The sequence below is a fragment of the Schistocerca nitens genome, chromosome 1 (genome assembly GCF_023898315.1).
Source record: "Schistocerca nitens isolate TAMUIC-IGC-003100 chromosome 1, iqSchNite1.1, whole genome shotgun sequence".
Classification (NCBI taxonomy): Eukaryota; Metazoa; Arthropoda; class Insecta; order Orthoptera; family Acrididae; genus Schistocerca; species Schistocerca nitens.
Window position 1 is genome coordinate 14192974 of NC_064614.1, and position 7280 is coordinate 14200253.

The window sequence follows — 7280 nt, forward strand, 5'->3', positions numbered from 1 at the left end:
CCTATTAGCATACATTTATACAGCTTTCATAAAACCTCCAGCTCTTGTGACTTCTATGAAGTTTCTTGTACTAATGTCGTTTATGTCGAATTACTGCAGTTCATTTTCTTATCTTAAAAATATAAGGCACTGAGCATAAGCAAAACATGCAATAGCGAGTAAATATACCAGTAGAGAACTGAATGTCAACAAGTGGATGCAGCACAATTCCTACAACGAGGCTCTGCCAAGCGAACAATCTATAATTAATACCACAGTGTAACCTAAACTCTATGTTCGTACACTATACATCAGCATTGCTACACTCCTGGAAATTGAAATAAGAACACCGTGAATGCATTGTCCCAGGAAGGGGAAACTTTATTGACACATTCCTGGGGTCAGATACATCACATGATCACACTGACAGAACCACAGGCACATAGACACAGGCAACAGAGCATGCACAATGTCGGCACTAGTACAGTGTATATCCACCTTTCGCAGCAATGCAGGCTGCTATTCTCCCATGGAGACGATCGTAGAGATGCTGGATGTAGTCCTGTGGAACGGCTTGCCATGCCATTTCCACCTGGCGCCTCAGTTGGACCAGCGTTCGTGCTGGACGTGCAGACCGCGTGAGACGACGCTTCATCCAGTCCCAAACATGCTCAATGGGGGACAGATCCGGAGATCTTGCTGGCCAGGGTAGTTGACTTACATCTTCTAGAGCACGTTGGGTGGCACGGGATACATGCGGACGTGCATTGTCCTGTTGGAACAGCAAGTTCCCTTGCCGGTCTAGGAATGGTAGAACGATGGGTTCGATGACGGTTTGGATGTACCGTGCACTATTCAGTGTCCCCTCGACGATCACTAGTGGTGTACGGCCAGTGTAGGAGATCGCTCCCCACACCATGATGCCGGGTGTTGGCCCTGTGTGCCTCGGTCGTATGCAGTCCTGATTGTGGCGCTCACCTGCACGGCGCCAAACACGCATACGACCATCATTGGCACCAAGGCAGAAGCGACTCTCATCGCTGAAGACGACACGTCTCCATTCGTCCCTCCATTCACGCCTGTCGCGACACCACTGGAGGCGGGCTGCACGATGTTGGGGCGTGAGCGGAAGACGGCCTAACGGTGTGCGGGACCGTAGCCCAGCTTCATGGAGACGGTTGCGAATGGTCCTCGCCGATACCCCAGGAGCAACAGTGTCCCTAATTTGCTGGGAAGTGGCGGTGCGGTCCCCTACGGCACTGCGTAGGATCCTACGGTCTTGGCGTGCATCCGTGCGTCGCTGCAGTCCGGTCCCAGGTCGACGGGCACGTGCACCTTCCGCCGACCACTGGCGACAACATCGATGTACTGTGGAGACCTCACGCCCCACGTGTTGAGCAATTCGGCGGTACGTCCACCCGGCCTCCCGCATGCCCACTATACGCCCTCGCTCAAAGTCCGTCAACTGCACATACGGTTCACGTCCACGCTGTCGCGGCATGCTACCAGTGTTAAAGACTGCGATGGAGCTCCGTATGCCACGGCAAACTGGCTGACACTGACGGCGGCGGTGCACAAATGCTGCGCAGCTAGCGCCATTCGACGGCCAACACCGCGGTTCCTGGTGTGTCCGCTGTGCCGTGCGTGTGATCATTGCTTGTACAGCCCTCTCGCAGTGTCCGGAGCAAGTATGGTGGGTCTGACACACCGGTGTCAATGTGTTCTTTTTTCCATTTCCAGGAGTGTATATTCAAAATTGAAGAGTAGTTATGACAACAAAACAGAAATGTGTAAATATGCCATCCATACAAAAAGCAGCAAACATATATCCTACGTGATAAACAACTCATTAGCATCATATCAGCATAAGCAAATAAATGTTCGTATGCAATCTTAATAAGTAAACATGAAGGCGCAAGCAGATAAATCACAAAGTATAACTTACATACATAACCATATCAGCACAATTAATCAGGTGACAATTATAATTTAAAAAAAATAAGCACAGCAGGCACATAATAAAAAAATATGACATCAGTGAAAAAGCAGTACAGCCAAGCGATGCATAATATACACAAGTACCAACACGGTTCATTAATAAAACATTGTCAAAATCAGTTAATGTGCGCAAGCACGTCGCTTCACAAGTAAATTCATAGAACATGAAATTTAGCACAAAGTATGAATCACGTAATCGGGAGCAGCAAAATACGTCTAAAGTACGTACCTAAGTGGAAATATGTTACCTGAAAAATAAACTCAATTAATCGTTACCTTTTTTGTTTATTACTTTCTTCTTCGAAATGACATTCTTCCTGAAATTTTCTCAATAGCAAGTCGTCTTAACGTCGGACACGTACAGAATTTACCTAAAGGTCTTAAATATTTTACACAACCGTATCCTGAAAAATACTGAACGTTAATAACATAATTTATAAAGTCACCATAGCTTTATACAAAATTTAGTCGGAAAAATGAGACTGTGTATTTGTTTACGTCTGTCAGTGCATTTACACTGTGCGCTCGATCAGCTGTAGGCGCGTGACGTAGGAAGTAATTGTTTGCGGTCAACGACTGCCTTGTGCGGCGCGCAGACTGACTGTTGCTTTGAGTATGTGCCGCCGCCAAAACACAGCGCGGTATCCTTATATTCTTTGCATGTTTACATGTAGCTGTTGGTTTCTTAAAAGTATGTTATTCCACAAAAATTTTAACGTTAGATATATGATGTATTCCCTTAGAGCGTCGTGATTTAAGAGTTTCTACTTCAACAGTATTATCATGAATGATTTTGCGAACTCTATACGGACCGTTATAAAGCAGAAAAAATTTGCGACACAAGCCTTTTCCTTTGTGAGATAAACGATGGGACTTAATTAACACCTTCTGACCAACTGACAAAATTTTTAAACGACCAGGATGTTTAGCTGATTTCTCTCTTCTAGCGGCCGCAGACGCAATATTTCGTAGAGCCAGGTTGACAACTTCAGAATGCCGCAGTTTCCGTGAAGGCGGAAAAGGAACGATTTCAGAAATGCGATTTGTTGGTACTTTATTTTTTAATATCAATATAGGCGGTAAAGAAGTTGAATCATTAGGAAGTTCATTCAGAATGTTTTGAAAAATATGAAGATACTGATCCCAAGTTCTGTGATTCTGATGACAATAAAGACGGCACAATTTATTGATTTCCTTCATCCATCTCTCTGAAGCATTAGATTGAGGGTGAAAAAGTGAAATAAAAATTGGTTTAATCTTACGACGCCGTAGAGTACGAAGCCAAATTTTAGAGCGAAACTGTGATCCATTATCTGATATAACCTTATCAACATGATCAACTTATTCAAGAAAATGTTTGATGAAAGCATTAGATACTGAACGAGCTGTTGCTTTGCGTAAAGGTATAAAACACACATATTTTGATGTCAATTCCACTGCTACGAAAATGTACGCAAAACCATTAGTAGAACCAACCACTGGACCGAACAAATCGACTGCAGCCATGTCCTTTAATTTCGCTGGAATGATAGGAAACAACGGTGCTCTGTGAGAAACAGTTGGCGGCATTGCCTGTTGACATAATTTGCATTTGGCAAGAACAGATCGAATACGTTTTTCCATATTACTGAAGTAGCAATTTTCTCGTAATTTATGAAAGCATTTTCTGGGACCAAAGTGCGCATAACTGAAATGTGTAAACGAGGTGTGGCCAAATCATCCAATCTAACAAAGCGTCTAAGAAAATTACAGACACCAAGGAAACTACGAACATCACGTTTTGTGCAAGGAACAGCATAATTACAAATAGCGTCTAGTTTCTCTGGATCAGGAAGAATACCGTCTGTAGAAATAATGTGACCGAGAAATTTCACTTAAGAACGACCAAATTCAGATTTTTTCAAGTTCACTGTCATGCCAACTCGTGCAAAAATACGTAATAATGAGTCCAAAATTTTGTTGTGCTCACTCCAAGAACGTTTAGCAATAAGAATATCGTCAACATATGAAGTAATATTGTCACGAAGATAAACAGGTAAAATTTCATTTAAACTACGAATGAATGCTGCAGAAGATACAGTAAGTCCAAACGGTAATTTCCAAAGTCACTTTTGGATAAAACAGTCAAATCCGGTTATTTTTTACCTACTGTCTAGATAGATGGATAGTAGAAGAGTTGTTTTTATAGATGCAAAGAATAGTATAAGAGTAGGCAGCGGTGCAGAAAACTAAAAGGGAAATAGCACCACTACAGCTCGGGGCCCTGTGATCGCTACGGCACATATTCACTTAGTGTAGTGAATCCCCTGAGGACTTTAATAGCTGCACATAAATTTCAGTTTGTGACTTAATGGCAAATTTGGCGGAAGTGCGCACGTAAATCGATCCAACCATGAACATGGACGTATGTCATTTCTAGAATTGCAAAAGATCTTAAATTTCCGAACAGTCAAGAAGTGTTTACAGTCAAAGCTTCCGCCTCGCGGCGACAAAGACCTACCGCGTCTGTCCCAGTCCCAATGTCGATTATTGTCAAGTTCCCGCGCCTGGCGCTCTCTTGTTACATCCCGTAAATGAAACAAATTACTTTCTTCAAAGCCCTCTGCTATCTGTGATACTAAATTTCGTCTGCTGTCTTTTCCTGCGATTTCGCTTTCAATATATTTGTCTTGCTTTTGTAATGCCTCAGATTCCCTTTTGACGCGTTCATTAACTTTTGCCTGATTTTCAACATGCTTATTTATGTTCTGGTACTCTTCGGTTTCTGCAAATGGCAATGGTGCTGTATCATCTGAATCTCTGCCCCCATGTAAACTAAGACTTGTCAATTTATCTGGAATCTCCTCAACTCTTTCCGATAAGTTTACGTCTTCCGTCAGTGTCGCAACTCGGGTTTCGGTATTGTCACATTTGGTAGTTGACTGTTCACACTGTTGCGTTAAGTCATTTGTTACGGATTCCTCGATTCTCTCAAATATTTCTTCCTTATCATGAGCAAGTTGTAAATTTAACTGAAAATTTTTGAACTATCACGCAATCTTTTTCTTCCCGTTCTCTGTCCTGTTCCTCTTGTCTGATTTCTGTTGAAATTAAGCTATTATTGTGAGCATTCAAAACCGGTTGTACTTCTTCTCTAATTTCTTTGTTTGATTCATCATTCGTATTTTTGAAACATGTCCCTATTCGTGAGTCTAACCGTGTTGTCATTGCTTTCATCTCAGTTTTTAATTCAGATCTCAAAGTTCCCATCTCTGTTTTTAATTCTGATCCTAAATGTGATCCCAGTGAGTCTAACCGTGTTTCCATTGTTCCCATCTCAGTTGTAATTGTTCCTATCTCTGTTTTAATTGTTCCTATTTGTGAGTCTAACCGTGTTGCCAAAGTTCCAATCTCTGTTTTTAATTCAGATCGTAACTGTGATCCCATTGTTCCCATCTCAGTTTTAAATTCAGATCGAAAATTTAATATTGCACTCATCAACTGCTCCATATTAACTTGTTCGAAATTCTTTTCGCCCCTAACATTTCCCGCAAAACCAGTTTCCTTCGTCATAGCTGTAAAGCTATCTGTGTTCGATACTATTCCAGAATCTTCTATCGTTAATCTCGTATTCTGTGAATTTTCTGATTGAGAAAAATTTTGGAATGGTTCCGGACTATTTTCCCGACTTATTATATTGTTTTCCACTTCATTATCCATCATACTGTTTTCCTCTGTTGGCGAGTTCGCCATGTTAACAATTTCGTCATTCTCACTATCCATCATTTTTGCCTTTTTCATTGATCGCGTGACCATTTACAAAATATACAAGACTCGTCACTATAAAAAAATTACACACAATGACACTTTATCATCAACAATATCATTCACACGAGATGTTTCCCTCAAACACGATCATCGAACAATTGAAATAATTGCACTAATTGTCAAACCCGTAGACAAGACAACAGAAATGAAATTTTGCAAAAAAAAAAAAAAATACCATTAGAAGAATGACAATTACCAAATCTACACATGCAATATAGACTACAATTACTAAACTACAAATTACTACAACAATCCTACTGTCTACTATTTCTACAATCAGAAGAATTCCAAGGGACGATCCGAAGCAGCGGTCGCCACGTGCATGGGGGCTTAATTATTTATAATGAAAGTAATTTTAATTTCTGCTTTAGTAGCTGTTTGTCCGATTACGAAGTCTCGTAAACGGTTGGCCCTGACTAGTATTATTACGCAATCTGACTGCTTAGAACAATAACAAAGAATGAATGGAAATTTTCATTAACACAATTAATTAATTAAGTCCCCAGCAACTATAAAAACCTACGAAACCAAAGCACAAGTGTAACTGTTCTGTGTGTGGAAGTATGACTCAACGTACGCATCTGGCACGGTTCTTCTTCAATAACACAAGAAATTTTAAATATCATTTATACTGAATTAATTAAAGAAAATAAAAATACCATAATTACTCAAGAAAACCAGAATTACACTCTAATACAAGAACACAAGCCAGATGCTTTGTTGACTGAACCTGTAATGACGCATTATTTAAAACATGGAAATAATGAAAAATAAATCAAGTTTCGTTACCTTCATATATTGACCAAAATCACTCTCATAATTACAATATATCTCCACACCGACTCGCTATTACCACATCTCAACAAGAACTTTTCAGTATCACATCTCAGCAAGCACTCCCTACTAGCACATCTGAACACGAACTGACTACTACGAGTCCTCGACAAGCACTGCCACTACATCTCAATAATCACCGCCAGTGGAGGCGGCGGAACAATGCTCTCTAGCGATCTCTGGCGCTGTGGCTCAGTGTAGCCACCTTTCAGTACTCTTTGTACCTGTACGCCCTTTTCTGAGCGATTAGTAGTGGAATTTCCGGGGGTACTCTGGATGTTGCTACCGTCGCTTTTAATTACAGCGACGGTTGTTGTGTTTTTCCCGTTTCCTTCAGAGGGCTAAACTGTAGGAGAAACTTCGCCGCTGACAGGCAAGCGGTTTGGCCAGACAGTGGAATGACGGGCTGACAGTCGGCCTGGCGCCGGTTACACGTCGTTCGTCAGGGCCGGCCGGACCTCTGCTGTGGAGGAAGACACCTGTTCCGTTGTGCTCGGCGCGTCCCCTGTCTCTACTGCGGCCGGGCTCTGGGATCGAGTTTCAGCGCCGACGAGCAATTAGTAGGCCCACACGGCGCTCACGTCCCGGCCGCGCTGTAATCACAGCCGATAAACGACGCGAAACCGCCGCCTCCAATAAATAAGCCGCCCCTAATGGCGGGA